Source organism: Carlito syrichta, unplaced genomic scaffold (genome assembly GCF_000164805.1).
Source record: "Carlito syrichta isolate Samal-C Ts95f unplaced genomic scaffold, Tarsius_syrichta-2.0.1 Scaffold314262, whole genome shotgun sequence".
In the NCBI taxonomy this organism is placed as follows: Eukaryota; Metazoa; Chordata; class Mammalia; order Primates; family Tarsiidae; genus Carlito; species Carlito syrichta.
In genome coordinates, this window is record NW_007258358.1 from 198,488 (window position 1) to 214,088 (window position 15,601).

A 15,601-nucleotide genomic window follows, 5' to 3' on the forward strand; every position below is an offset into this window, starting at 1 on the left:
TTCAAGGTCTACTTTGCTAAAAGCCCACCATGAACACTCATGGCAGGAGTTTCTCTGGAGGAAGGAAATCAGGAAAAATCTCTATTCTTCCTAGTTGTAGTACCTGAAAAGCAGCAGTGCTCGCGTTCCAAGCTCCTACACTGTTCTCTCACAACCACACTGTCCCCTTGGTCCAGGGACTCTTCCAAGCAAGATGCGGACTGATTACCCGCAATCCAACATTCCGTTTCTGTAACCCGTGACAGGAAAAAGAAGTGGGAGAGATTTGCTTTTTTAAGTTGTTTCTCCAGCTTTCTGGGAAACCACGCTTCTAGGGCATGTTAGGTCAGAAGAATGCTTGGCTTCACTTTGATCACCATCTCCACCGTGAGAAAACGAGGACTTCACTGACGACACACAGAAAGGCTGGATCACAATTTTATAAAGTTGCGTCCCCATAGGGGCGCTGCAGGGAGTGTCAGGGACCAGAGAGATGGTCCCAGCACACAGAAGGTGGCTATTCAATACGAGATCCTCTCGCCCCTACAGAGAATGCCCCTCTCGGCAGGTCGGACGGTAAGCTGGGGAATCCTCCTCACACAAGGCAGCTCCGAGCACCATCCAGAACAGCGCACGCAGAGCTGAAGCCTGTGAGCTCGCCTCAGCTCAATCCCGGAACTGCTGAGTCCGTCCCGGGCGTCAAGGAGCGCCGAGGCTCTCCTGGGGCATTTGGGTTCCTAGCTCCTACGACCTCCAACCTTCCCCAAGTCGGACATCTATCACGCTCCCTTAAATTTCCAAAGAGACTCTCTTCCGAACTGTACTCGCTTGCTGGAGATTTTTCGAGGAAAAAAAAATGAACCACGTGAAATTCATGGTAGAGTAAGAAGGACAGGCTGTAGTCAGGAAGGTCTGACTCCCAATGTGCGTGCTGTCCCTTGGCTTTGGCCAAGATGTTTAATCTCCCAGAGCCTCGAGTCCCGGCTCAAGGTCAGCCCTCAGAGCACAGGTCCTTACCCTCTCGCCACTGGGGTGTGGCAGAAGCAGCCCGCATAGCAGAAGGACCATGGCTCATAAACGGCAGACCTTGGCCACAATGCCATCGTGCGTGTGCAACTCCGGGACCCTGGACAATCCCCCTGGCCTCTCCGGAGGCTTCATGTCTCCATCTGTCAAATGGGGGCAATAACATCTGCATCGAGACCAGAGATATCATACAAGAGGTGACAAGCCTGTGCCTGGCCCCTGCCAAGTACCCCGCAGGTCACAGCTGCTCCTGCCAACTGCATGGCCGGGGATGCTGGATCAATGTGGCAATATTTTTTCTCAGCAGCTGTCAATACTCACTGGGCAATTCCTCCACCAAGACTGCAGATCTGCCCACTATAAAAACGGGGATACCAAATGTGGTGGCACCCCTCAACACTCAGAACCCTGCGTGGAGAAGCAGTCGGTCCAAGCGGCAGAGGCCTTTCCCCCGGTCCCCCAGGGGCCCCTGTGGGTGGTCGTGGGGCATGGGAATGCTGCCCTCCATTCTGGCAGAAACTGGACAAGTTGCTTCAGAATATCAGAGGACCCCCAGACCTACACCTGCAACACCAACTGCCCTACAAATGTCACGACTGAGCATTGAACCTTGCACCTAACAGTCTTTCCAAAGAGTACCTGGGGGGCAAAGTCAGTTACCAGCAGTCCCCAAAATACCAGAAAGTTGGGCTCTGATCCAACGGAGATGCAAGATGAAGGCTGTGTGTTTCTAAGTGTGCATACTCTGGGAAGAGCTGATATTCTCTAAACGGAGGCTAATATGAAGCAGGACAACTTTTCTGTCCTAAAATAAGTATTCCTGGAGAGCATTTCTGGACAGGCAAGCATGACAGACCGGCTTCATGTTTCACCTCCTGCTCGTGGCTCCACTAGCCAGTGCCGCAGCTATCTCTGCAGCAGCATAGGAATGACGCACCAGGATCGCTGGTGACATTTACACTCCGATATGCGTGTCAGCCCCACACACGGTGTGGGCAATCCGGTCTTGTTTATTCTCCTCAGCCCTGAGTCTTGTCACCTGAGCCATTACCTTTCCTCGTCCACGACACCCATGTCCTTCTACCATCAGGTCATGTCTCTCCGAATAACACCTCCGCAGCTCTTCAAAAGACAGAATCTTCAGCCTAGGGTGCAAAGCCTGCCCGTCCTCTATCCTCAGGAAGTGCCAGCCATTCTCCGTGACGATGGCCAATTTTCAACACGAGAGGAATTAAGTACAGGTTGTGCATTTGTGAAAGAAATAACTGGGGTGTGAGAGGGAAGGGTCTGCCATCATGCTCCGCTGTGGTCTCAACTCCCTGAAGGAGGAGTGTCAGCACCCCAGGCTCCCAAGGCTTTCTCCTTAACTTGAACGCAGAGACAGGAACACGGGCAGGAAACGCACCACGTAGAAACAGGGGCTCAGAGACACACTCAGACCCCTCCACTATGTGGCTCAGATACCCTGCCCTCCTCAAACTCCTCTCCACCCCGCCCCGGTGCAGATGGAGCAGGCCCCGGGCAGGCCTTGAGCGCACAGTCATAGGAAACGCCACCAGGCTGGCAACCCGCTCACCACCTCCCAGGCCAGCCCTGCTTTTCACGTCTTTCCGACTTCCAAGTGATGAGGCTAGCCAAGCTGTCACTTTTCCTGGTAGTACCTCAAAGATCGACACCCAAACAGCACATACCTGATCCTCAGTCCAATACTGTTTAAATGACCCAGAGTTTCTGGGCCCTATTATTCAGCTAACTAGTCCACCCATGCCAAGGGGACTCATCATACCTCTGTACATGTCCCCTCGTTCTTTATAAAACTCGCTCCAAACATAACATCCATGGCTTTTCCAGACACTTCCTCAAAGGTTCAGCTGGTCCAGTCTCAGGCAACAGGGACGGGCTATGAACCATCATGTTCCAGCCCCATCCGGTGAAGGCATGAGAAAAGGCGTTCGGAACTATCATTGTATCTATTTTTATTTTAACTGCTAAAACAGTCACCGCAAGAAAAACAGCCTAGAATATAGTTGGTGCTCATCACGAATACTTATTACACAAATGGCTAAATCTCTAGATTTTCCCAGTGAACAATTTTCCAAACAACAAAAGTAAATTCTAATAAGTAAACCAGGTTTTTTTGTATGGCGCTCACAAACTTATGAGATAAAAGTCATCTTTTAAAATGATATCGGAGTAGATATTTTGGCAAGTATGTTTTCATGCTAGTCCGCCCATGGTTCTCCACACACCACCCTGTCTGCGAGACACAACGCTCGTGAGGCTTCCACAGAATGAGTGGCCGTGAGCGAGCATGGACCTTAACCCCACCCTGCCCCCTTGTCTAAGCCAGGACAAAGAACTCACTCAAACCTGTTCATTTCGTTGATGATCAAGAACCTTTGACAGAAGTTGCCACAGATTCTGAGGTCAATTAGCTATTAATACATTCTGATCGTGAAATCTGAGGATCTGTAATTTCTAGCTTATATTCCATTCCCTTGAAATCTGACAGGTGGATTGAGAATGTGACTGCATTTGCAAGTGTCTAAGTCTCAAACAGTTTCACTTCAAGGAATTTTTTAAAAAACTGAGTTCCCGGGGGTTTGAGAAGTGTTTTCTTATGTAACAAAAAATCTTCTAGGATCGGAATAGAAACACCCCAATGGTGTTTGCCTTGGGTAAGGTCTGGAAGAGACAGCTGGGAATGACCTATAAATGCGTGAGGGAATCTGAAGCCCAAAGAGCCAACAACGCCCTGGGGTGGGCGGGCCAGCGTCACAAAGTACAGGGGGAGGACCAAGGAGGAAGGGCATGCAATCAGCCTATGCAACACGAGCTTGGAGCTCTGGCTTCCAAACCAGGACCTACCTCTGGAAATCATAATGAGCAACACCTTAAATATACAGAACAGTGTGTCATCTTCTCCAAAAGGATCGTAAGAGATAAGAAGGTTTTTTACACATCAAAAATGCCACACATCCAAGAGCATAACTGAAATTAAAAAGGTTCCAAGAGATTTTAAGTGGTTGAGGAGGAAGAACACATTCACAAAGTTGTTTTGTAATAGTAGATGACCAGTTAAAGGAAATTCTAACTTTTAAAGTAGTAAATTTACAGAAACCATCATGCCAAGAGATTCCATGAGCCAGCCTTACAGATTCACGAATACTTTAAAACAACTTCTGAATAATATAAGCAAATTAAGGCTCGTTTGTTTGTTTGAGTTGGAGTCACTCCATCGCCCAGACTGGAGTGCAGTGGCACGCTCATGGCCACACCAGTGTTGACTTGCTGGGCCCCGGCGATCCTTCCGCCTCAGCCTTCCAAGCAGCAGGAACTACAGGTGTGTGCTACCATGCCCAGCTAATTTTTTTTTTTTTTAATTTATTGTAGAGATGAGGTCTCACCTATTTGCCTGGGCTGGTCTCAAACCCGTGGGCTCAAGTAATCCACTCACCTCGGCCTCCCAAAGTGCTGGGATTACAGACTGAGTCAATGAGCCCGGCCACAAATTATGGTTTTTAAGGAAAGCTAGTGATGGCCCTGCAGCTCGTTCTGAGACAGCTCTCTGGAGGTGAACTGGTACCTTCTCAAAAATCACTTCTTACAGCCCAGTCCAAGAGAGAATGCCGGATTAAGCAGATCACCCAACACTCACTCGTATTTTAAATCAAACATCCCAAACTATTTGTTAAGGCTAAGCAACAATTTTGTTACACAGAAACATGCTTTTGTCCAGCGTCTGTTATTATAGGACGCTGGGTCCCAGCACCCACATGCTACTTGACAGTTACGATTTTATCGTAACACACATGAGCAGACTTTTTCACACCAACAGGTGAACCCTTCCTCAGAACCCATGATTAGTTGACATCTCTTTTGATGTAGACTTATCTTCTCAGCCTAAAAGCTGGAATCAAACCTTTCCTAGACTGAAAGTCCTTGGAAGCTTCCTGCCCCAGTACCATACAGGAGAGGCACAACCCAGTACACCCTCAGGAACTCTGAGCTTTGCCAGACAAGCTGCGCACCGTGCCGTCTCACAGGCTGGATGTGTCCACCATCCGGTTCTGGCAACGTACTCAAAACCATCACCTCCTAAAGCTTACGCTTAATGTGGTTCAACCAGTCAGGACTGTGTTTGAGGCCATTTTACTAGCTCAAAAGCCACTGTCCCATGGAAGCCTATGCGGCAAGAGCAACAACGTCCTCTGCCTGCTTTAAGCACAAAACTGCAGACTTGCCTTTGGCACACAGTTGTGAGAGGTGACTGGCAGAACGCAGAACTCTTCAAAAGGATGAATTTTTCAGCGGATCACACCTCTGAAGTGAGAAACTGTAGGAATTCTCCAAATTCTCAACTCCAACTCAAATCTCAGCAGAGAAATGTAATCTGGGATGCCGCGCGTACACAAGGATTGCATGAAATCTAAAAAGAAATAGAAAGAAGCACATATTAGGCCTGCTTGCTTGATTTTAAGTGACTACTTAATAACTAGTGATTTATTTGCCTGAAACCAACATTTTTAACATATGCCAGAAAAAAGCTGCTTGTGCCCAAAGACCTCCGCCAGCACACAAATGTTCTCCCTCTTCTCACCTTCCATTCCCTGGGTGAGCTGTGAGGACGGGGTGAGGGGGGTCAACCACACACTTTGGGAACAGCAGGTGGAGGACGACCATGGGGCGTGTGGAGCAGCCAGCCAGAATCAAGGAACTTCAGCTCCCAAGTCCCTTCCGATCCTCCTCCTCCCAATGACCCCACCCTTCCAAGTCTGCCAAACACAAAAGGGAGGTGGCCACGTGGAAAACAGGGGAGAAGGTTTGCAGAGGGTACAGATGCTATTTACTGACTCATTCCTCTCTTGCAGGTCTCTCACACTGGCCATTTTTAGAGACAGGCCACCAACTAGACCCCTTGGGCTAAAAACATCCCGTCACCCCCAAGAAACCTGAGACAGAGGCTCAGCGGCTAGATAGCTGTTAAGACAAGGAGGCAGACAAAGGTGGCCTGGCCCTTCCGCATGGTGGTGGAGAGCTTGCGGCTGTATTATGTTCACTACACTTGGTAAATATTTTCAGTCCTTGACTAACGTTTTTCGAGGGGACCCTGAAGCACTCTGTGGACTTCCAGTGAGTTCACTGACATTTTTAATTACATTTCAAACCCAGTGGGGAATCTGTCTTGACAGTTCACTCAGAGAAGATCTATTAATTCATCCCTAGCATGATTATGACCCAAAATGTTAAATACTCCATAGAAAAATCGAATTCTATTTTAGTCAAACAGAAAAAGATAATTCAAGCCAGGCTATCATAAAAATGTTATAAGGCAAGTTCATACATTTTTTGATTTAAAAGTGAGTTCTTCTTTATGCAATTCACTAGCATTAAAGGTTGCAAAACACACACACACACACACACACACACACACACACACACAATTTAATGCAAGAAAAAGGTGATGACCGAATATAATAGGAATACTAGGTTTGGGCAAGATGTTAAATGTGTACCAAGAAGATCACCTTTCTCCCTGCTAAATGTTTATAATAAAATGAAGAGCCCTTTTGAGATGCAAGGACTGGTATCCAGACTTGGGTCCTGAACTGGCATCTTGTTTCTCGTGCTGATGCTACTGATGAAAGCCACCGACACAGGCCACCATGCTGGACTGCCAACCCACACACTACCTCTGGATTCATTATTTTCAGGGGCCATTCTAGATTTTAAGTTGCATTTTTAAAATTTTCATAGAAAGTGGATCTGTCTGGAGCCAAACTTCCCTAAGCCAATACCAGGAGTGCCCGAGTGGCTCTCTGGGTTGTCCACCTATGGGTCTCCTCCACGGACATGGTGCTCTCACGAATGATGCTGTTGAATGCTCCCAATTACCTACCAGAATGGATAGAACACCCAGATTTACAGAGCTGTTAACGTTTTCAGGGATGATACAGGCTTTCCCTAACAGACTGTAGAGTAAGGAACTCACACGGGGCCTTTCTAGTCCACACCCAGTGGGCTTTGCACGCCCAGGCTCTTCTCGGCCTGAGGGTGGAGGAGACACTCACCATGCCAACAGGAACCAAACGCGTAGAGTGTCTGCTGGCCCCAGCAAAAGGACAGTAAGTGGGTCTTGGAACCACTCAGAGTCCTTTGATACTCATCAGAACACTGAGGCTCCAGCACAACCAGGAAAGGAAAAGCCAGACAGAGCGCAAAAGGACCCGAACCAACAGGGTAGCACCAATGAACGCGAAGCTGCCTCAAATCCATGTAAAAGTACCAGTGGCCATATGGGATTTAAGTGCAGAAATCAGAGGACTGCGGTATTCTCCTTGACAAAAGCATTTCACTGGCAAACTGCCAACGCACTAGGCATGCACCTTATCTAGAAACAAACACAGTGATCTAAACCTCTCTGGCTAGAGTTTAAATGAAATCTGCCCACCGCCTATCTTTGACATGGGGCTGTTCACTTATTCAAAACCTCTGCGAATGAAGAACATTTCAAATCGGGTCTTAACTACAACCTGTGCTTTAAACCCATCAGGAAAGCATACACTTTTGCACCAAAAAAATAACGGCCTGAAAGATAACCACCTGCAAAGTCACTGATCTTGAAGGCCCTCCCCAAAGGATTCACTCAAGGATTGTCTACACAGCCAGCTACAGGCAGACAGGAACTCATGGAAGGGGTATGTGCTTTTCTTTATAACTACTGCCCCTTAGTACCTTGTGGGTATTCCTAGAGACACATAAAAGAGGGGAGAGGTGGAAAGCAATCAACACTGAAACCATCTGTATCTCTTCATTTTAACTTGGGCCCTTAGCAAGACAAAATTTTACCACTGTAAAATCCACGGGGTTATACGAATTCTTCGGAACCTTGAGATTTTCTGTTTTTCAACTTAAGCCACAACTTGGGGCTTTCTGCCATCTTTTCGGAGGTGTTAGACTGCAGTGCTGAGAGCATGTGGAAAGCACACCCAGGTCGCAAGGTGGGGCATTGAGACACCCCAGGTGAGCAGTCCTGATCCAGTCTACAATCCCAGTTGCCTGCCATGTGCCTGGCAGTGTCTTCCGGTGGTCCTGGCTGGGTCCTCTCATCCTCAGTGTCTAAGAGGGGGATTAAGTATAGGAAAATGTGTCATGTTCTGAGGACAGCCCAAGGCTATGTGCCTCGTGTGCACAACACTAATGGACACTGGTATTCTACCTTCTTCTGAGTTGGCCTATTTGTCCAGACGATGGAAGTCACCCAAAAGCTAAAGACAGCCTTCAGAAAGCTTAGAGAATCCCACCTTCCCTACTCTCCGACTAACAGAAACAGAGTGACAGGTGGGGTCCCAGAGAGACACTCACTCCAGCAAATCTGCAAGATATATTTGATCATTCAGCTCAGGAACCAGATCACCAGATGTCCGCAGCCAGAATCTGAAGTTGTGTGATTTTAAATCCTGGGTGCTCCTTCTCCGGGCAAAGACCATCGCAAAGGGCTAGAACCTTGACTCTTGGCAAACAGCACCTGTTGCTGCCGTGCTTAGGGTATCTGCTGCCCTGGGAAGCGGGCTCTCATATCTCAGATCAGGAATGGACGGTGCTAGGCTGCAATGAAAAGTAGCCCATGAATGCACACACAGCCTTCGTTTTCTTTCTTTCTTCTTTTTTATTTTTATTTTTTTGAGTTGAAGTCTTGCTCTGTTGCCCAGGCTGGAGTGCAGTGGCACGCTCACGGCTACCGCAGCCTCCACCTGCTGGGCTCAGATGGTCCTTCCGCCTCAGCCTTCCAAGTAGCTGGAACTACAGACGCACGCTATCGTGCCCGGCTTTTTTTTTTTTTTAATCGTATAGACAAGGTCTCACCAAGTTGTCCAGGCTGGTCTCAAACTCCTGAGTTTAGGCAATTCTCTTGTCTGGGCCTCCCAAAGTGCTGGGATTACAGGCTTGAGCCACTGCACTCAGCCACAGCCTCATTTTCAAAAGACTGCCTCTCTCAGATGTCAGTGCTGCAAAAACAGACTTGTGGAATAGCATTATCTGACTGCTTAGTGACATGCATGTCAAAACTCAGGTGTGTAGCCTAAATGAATCCTATCTATGAAACAAACGCCCAGAGAACCACTCCAGACCCCTAGTCTGCAGACAGAGCTAAAGGCAACCATCTTTTTTCTTTGACTTGACAAGAAAAAAAAGCACAGGATTGGCATAGGCCTCAGCACTTTCAGATGCGCACATTGTCCTTTCTCCTCCCTCCCCGGCCAGGCAAGCACAGCAACTGCATGTCTAATTCAGAGCAAACACAGAGGCTGCAGTTTGGGCCGAGGCAGCACGAGTTGAGGCTGTCTGGGGGACTCCTGGCAGAACTAGCTGGACTTAATTTCTGCTGAGCCACTTGGAAGAAAACCTCATTCAAGAGGGAAAATGCTGGTTTCAGAATCTGAACAAAGCCACACAAGTCTCCTTGAGTGGTTTGGCTAAAGTTCAACTCACGTGGACTGATACCGAGCGACTTGGGTAGGTGTGCTTATCAATCTGAAACTCATAGGTATCCAAGGAGGTGACCTCAGCTGTCTCTTATCATCCTGTGCACAGTGGTTCCCAGGCAGGGTTCAGAGAGGACTGAAACCATAAGCTGGTTTCAGCATTTCAAAAAGTTCCACTGAAATTGTGGTTTTTACTCAAGACAAGATGTCTCAAAAAGGAAGACTCTCCCTCTCTGTTTCTCACACACATACTTATTCACACATACACAAAGTTTTTTTAAAAAGATAGAATTCTGAAAAGCAGACCAGAAGGCCAGACACAGGCTACTATCAACAGCTGTCACAACGCATACCTCTAGGGAGTAGACTTGGGGGGGAGTGTTATTTTTCTTTCCACTTTATTAATTTCTGCAAGATTTGGGCTTTTATATGTTACTCTGGTAATTAAGCACGGTTATTAGGCAAAATCCCCCGCTCTCATCGCCATGTATGTCACTCCACCCTCTTCTAAGCCAAGGCTGGAGTGAACGCAGGGGTGTGAGCTCTCTCTCCCTCCTCACCCCTGCCTCACTGAGCAGGTCTTGGGCATCAGCCCCTCCTCTCAGCCTCTCCTTCATGTCAGCCTTCCACTACTCAAACAGCAGCTTCGCCTGGAAAGCTTCTCCCTTGCCACCTGGTCTGCTCCCCTACCCTCATCCAAGAAGCTCTTCAAAAGTCCCCTCCAGGGTCCCTTAAACACCTGTTCTTCGGGATTCCCTTAGCACCTTGGTCTCATGAAAGACCCAGCTGCCATAACAAAGTACCACAGACTGAGGGGCTGAAACAGCTTATTGTCTCATGCTTCTGGAAGTCCAAGATCAAGGTGTCCGCAGGAAGATCAAGGTATCTTCTGGGGCCTCTCCGGTCTGTCAGCAAGTTTTGTGCACCCTATCTGCTGTGGGCTAAACTTCCCTCAAGATTTGCATGGAGATAAGGTCTCTAAAGAGGGGATTAAGCTAAAAGAAGCACTCAGGGTGGGGCCCTAATCCAACAGGACTGCTGTCCTTTTGAAAAGAGGAAGGGCTAACAAGAGGATGCACGGAGAAGAGACTCCAAGGAAACACACCAAGAAGGCGACTGGCTGCACCCTGGGGAGAGAAACCAACACTACCAAGACCTTGGATCGTGGATTTCCAGCCTCCAGAAGCACGGCAGAATCAGCCACTGCTTAAGGCGTTCAGTCTGTGGCGCTTCGTGATGGCAGACCGGGTCTTTTGTGAGACCGTCAACCATGAATTCTCATGACACAGGACACATACAAAAGGAACTTGGAAAACATTTTGTGAGCAAATGCAAAAATAAGTGAGTGGAGTGACCCGTGTCACAACCACGTGGCGTCTCCCAATTCTCTCCCTCTGTGCTCCAGAAATACACAGATTTTTCCGTTTTCAGCACTTACTCATTCTTCAAAATCCTTCTGGGACCTTCCTCCTGACTCTCCTGCACAGAAAGTCTAGTCTCCTCTACCTGTGCAAAGCCCTAGGGTGGCACCCATCACACGGTGACATAACCATGGGATTTTTGTATTCTAACAGTGATGTTTCACACTATATGCAAATATACTTTGTCACCCAGCCTCAACAATTACATACCGCCCCCCTGGCCCTCACTGACTACAGCAAATCTCATGCAAAGGTGAGTATGCCCACAAACTTTTCAGTGCTTTATCTACCAGTGATAAGCACAAGTCCATAATCACACCTAAAATAACAATTAATTCCCTAAAACAGATCTCATATTTAGTTAGTGCCCCAATTTTCTTGTCTCGCAATGTCTTTCTGTAGCTGAGTGACTTGAATCAGGATCCAAGTCCTATCCACAATTGACAATTTCCTGTACATCTCTTAAGTGGCTTTAACCCTATCTTAATGACAACATGTTAAAGAGACCAGTTGATCTGACCTGCTGATGCACATGTTCTCTGAACCCTGGCACTTCTGGCAGTCCGTCCTGGGGACTCCTTCAATGGGAGACTATCTTTTTTTTTTTTTTGAGTTGGAGTCTCAATCTGTCGCCCAAACTGGAGTGCAGTGGCCGCTCCCGGCCACCGCAGCCTCGACCTGCTGGGCTCCGACAATCCTTCCACCTCAGCCTTCCAAGTAGCTGGAACTACAGGTGCGCGCTACCACACCTGCCTAATTTTTGACTTATTGTAGAGATGAGGTCTCACTAAGTTGTGGGTCTTTCCATAGGCTCCATGGCCCTCCTGAAGCCCTGACCAAAATAAAAATCTCATTCTAACTTGGTTTTGTTTGTTTTTTACTTTTTTTGTTTACTTATTTACTTACTTATTAGGTATTTATTGAGAGACAGGTTCTTGCTATGCTGTCAAAGCTGGCCTAGAACTCCTGGCCTCATGTGGTCCTACCACTGCAGCCACCTGAGTAGTCACTTGACTTTTCCAACTGGAAAAAGGTATACACAATTTAAGGCTAAAAGTTATAAAATCACCTTTTCCCCCCTTTGAGACAGGGTCTCTCGCTCTGTTGCCCAAGCTGGAATGCAGTGGCACGATCATAGCTCACTGCAGCCTTGACCTCCTGGGTTCAGCCTCAAACTCCTCAGTAGCTGGGGCTACAAACATGTGACAACACATCTAGCTAATTATTTTTATTTTTATTTTTGTAGAGAGGAAGTCTCACTATGTTGTCCAGGCTGGTCTCAAACCCCTAGCCTCAAGTGATCCTTCGGCCTCAGCCCCTCAAAGTGCTGGGATCACAGGCATGAGGGGAATGAAATGATGTCATTTAAAAGAACAGTTAAAAAAATAACCTCGTGGGTCAGATGAGCTTATGTAGGGGCTCGAGGACCACTTGGCCTGACTGCTGGCGTCACTGGTGGCCATTCTCACACCCCTGTAGAAAGGAGGCATTTTACATCCCCAAGCAATCTTATTGAGAAATATAGTGTCATTTTATACTTACGCTTAATTACGTACCGATATTAGTCATATGCCACTTAACAACTGTCCCTTATGCTTTTTCTATGAAGGAAAAGTTGTGCTTTTTTTCTGCAAAGAACACTTGTACTGTCTTATATAAATCTGAGGGTTTTCCCACAGCCCAGAGCTAATCAAATCAGAAACCTCAAAACCTTTATTTCCCCTGCTCTTCAAGAAGACCACCTGAATGTTATTTTAGGATCACATATTAATTTTAGGGAGAACACTAAATCTGCCAGGCCTGCCACTCACGCACATGGGCATCACAGGACAGAAACATCCAGAGAGCGCCATTCCAATCAGGGCCCAGGTTCTCATTAACCAGGATTAGACCACCTGAGTGAGTGAGCTACAAGGGTTGGGGCACGTTTTCATAGTCCAAAGATTCCCAGTGTTACTCAGACTCTACCTTTGTTTTAGATCACATTGTTGGTCTTCAAAGAAAGCACAACAAGACACCCGAGATAAGGTACAGGATATGACTTTCACAGCAATCAGAAAGAGGTGAGGGTTTTAAAAGGGGTTGAAATGGGGCTGCCCCATGATCTTCGGCATCTGAGAAGTCTCCAGGAATGCAGAGAACAACCCAAGTCTGGGGGAAAAGGTTCAGAACAATTTTGCAGGAAGGCTGTTTGTATTTGCTCTTTTAACTTTGTAAATTGCTGGTACAAGCCTCCTACAGAATGGATTTGCTTCTTTCTAAGAGAGCGAAAAAACACCTCACTGCACATTATTCTTTCCTTTGATAGTCACTGAATCAATTTGACCTGTTTCCCCCATTCTTAAGGAGCAGTGATGCTCATATAAATATTATACTGTCTCACCAATGTATTCCCTAGAACGCTATCAAATGTGGAATGAAAGAGAAATTTAAAACGGTCCATCTAAAAAGAGGCTAATAAAGACATGGAAACAACTTATGTGCCCATTGATGAACGAATGGATTAAGAAAATGTGAGGTGTGCATCTTCACAATAAACAATGTAATCTAAAAACACAACATCCAAATTGCTCCAAAATCCAAAATGCTTCAAGATCTGAAACACTGTCAGCACCATATAAGGCCCAAAGTGGAAAATTCCACACCTAAATCTCACGGGAAGGGTCATAGTCAACATGTAGGTACACAACACACAGATTATTCAGCATCCCAAGGGAAACATGAAATTACCTTCAGCCTATGTGAGTCTGGCGTGTATGAAACATAAATGAATTTCACCTTTGCATCTGCCCCATCCCCAAGTAGCTCATTATGTATGTGCAAATATCCCCAAATCTGGAAAAATCCCAAACTGAAAACACCTCTGGCTCCGGGTGTTTGGGATAAGGGATTGTTATCCTGTAAACACACACACACACACACACGAATATTATTCAGGTTTAAAATCCTGCCTTTTGCAATAACACAGATAGACCTGGAAGACACTATGCTAAGTGAAAAAAAGCCAGGCACAGAAAGACAAATTCTAAACCATCTCACTCACATGTGGAAACTGAGGAAGTCAAATTCATAGAGATAGAATAGAATGTGGGTTACCAGGGCCTTAGAGGGTGGGAAAAGGGGAGGGGGGTTGGGTCTACAGATACACAATTTCAGCTACAAAACATAATTTCTTGACACCTAATATAAAAAGTTTATAATTTTAAATGTAAATGAAAATAAAAGGCTAATAGCTATAACAATTTAACTTACAGAGGACAAACGTATGACTATCCCAACTAATAGAAATCTTAATAGCGCTGTGTTTTCAAAGAATGTTTCGCTTTTAAAGCTATATTTAGCTTTAAAAGAGTCTTCAGATCATCCGAGTGCATTCATGCACATTCTCTTCAGAGGCAGGAACCCTTCGACACTGGGCCTGCATGTTACTGTGTCTCCCACAGGGACACCTCTGCCCTGCCAACTTGCCAAGGCCACTGCCCAACCAGATCCAACTCATCGCTCTGCTGGGAGAGGGGCCTCCGCTCCCATGCACATCACCATTTTTTTTTAACATCATAAACTCTCATTTACATGACTCTCCAGATTAGGAGAAGCCTCTGGCAAGGGGCCTCAGCTTTTTCATGTCCTCACAACCATCTGCGGAGGCACAGGCAGGCTCTGGGTAAAATGATTTTTATCGTACTTGTATCATTCTTTCACTTCCTTAATGGCATCTGCAAGACCTGCCGTGACTGCCCGATACCCTGTGGCAGTCAGCAACATGAGACCCAGAATCCTCTTCTCCCCATTTTTAACCCGAGACCCCAAATGCATCATACAACTGTGTCATTGGGCAGCCCATGGGTATCAACACGGAGTCTTAAACATAGACAATAACGTAAATATGTTGAAACCAATGACAGGTCTGCTTCAAAACTGCATTTCTTAATTTTAAGGCAAAACATGTAGCTTTCTTCAGTGTTTCGTTTAATAAATAAATTAGCAATGAGCCCGTGAGTGGGAATGAGTCAAAGAGTGCTTCTAAGTTCTGAGGCTCAAAAACATATATATGACTTCCTTTGCAGCTGCCCAATTAATGCCATCCATAAAGCCACTCAAATACTGTGTCTGGGCTGAAATCCAATTAAGTCATTTCTGTCTGAATATCCCCAAAGAGCCTCCTGCCGAGCTCAAAGTGGAAATAATCATAAATGCCAGATTAGCTGTGTAAGCACTTCCAGAGCTAAAACCAGACAAGAGCAGGAAAATCTACATGCCCGGCCTTTTAACTGGGCACAAAGAAAGAAAAGACATTTCAATGACCATCTGGCAAAGAGTCAAACCCATTTGCTTGTCCAGCCAGGTCTTCTCAGATAATCCTCATTCCATGTACGCGCCAAAGAAAAGCTCTGGTCGCTTCATTGACACACATTTTGAAATGATCAACTTTGGCTTCACAATGCCGTTCTCTGCAGTGAGGAAACAGGCCCAAGAAGTCATGTCAAGTTTTCTCTGGATTCAGAACTCTACTCCACCAACCCTTATAATGAAGTACATCCTTGAAATGAGTAAATCCTGAAACTCACCACTGCCTCTATGTATATAATTTGTCCTGTAAAAACATGCAAGGAAAGCCAAATCTATTGAGAGCCGGGATAAGACAGATTCACCTAATGTGTCAAATTCCTCCTTCACCTTGCAACCCAT

At 46.5% G+C, this 15,601-nt stretch overlaps 1 protein-coding gene across 1 annotated transcript in view; it reads right to left on the reverse strand.

Moving 5' to 3' along the window:
- The window catches only part of NCK2 (NCK adaptor protein 2), a 142,445-nt gene that overhangs the window by 70,049 nt on the left and 56,795 nt on the right, over positions 1-15,601 (reverse strand). The window contains exon 2 of the mRNA XM_008071276.2: positions 5,250-5,434. The gene's annotated coding sequence lies outside the window, so the exon portion shown is untranslated. The remainder of the gene's footprint in view (positions 1-5,249; positions 5,435-15,601) is intronic.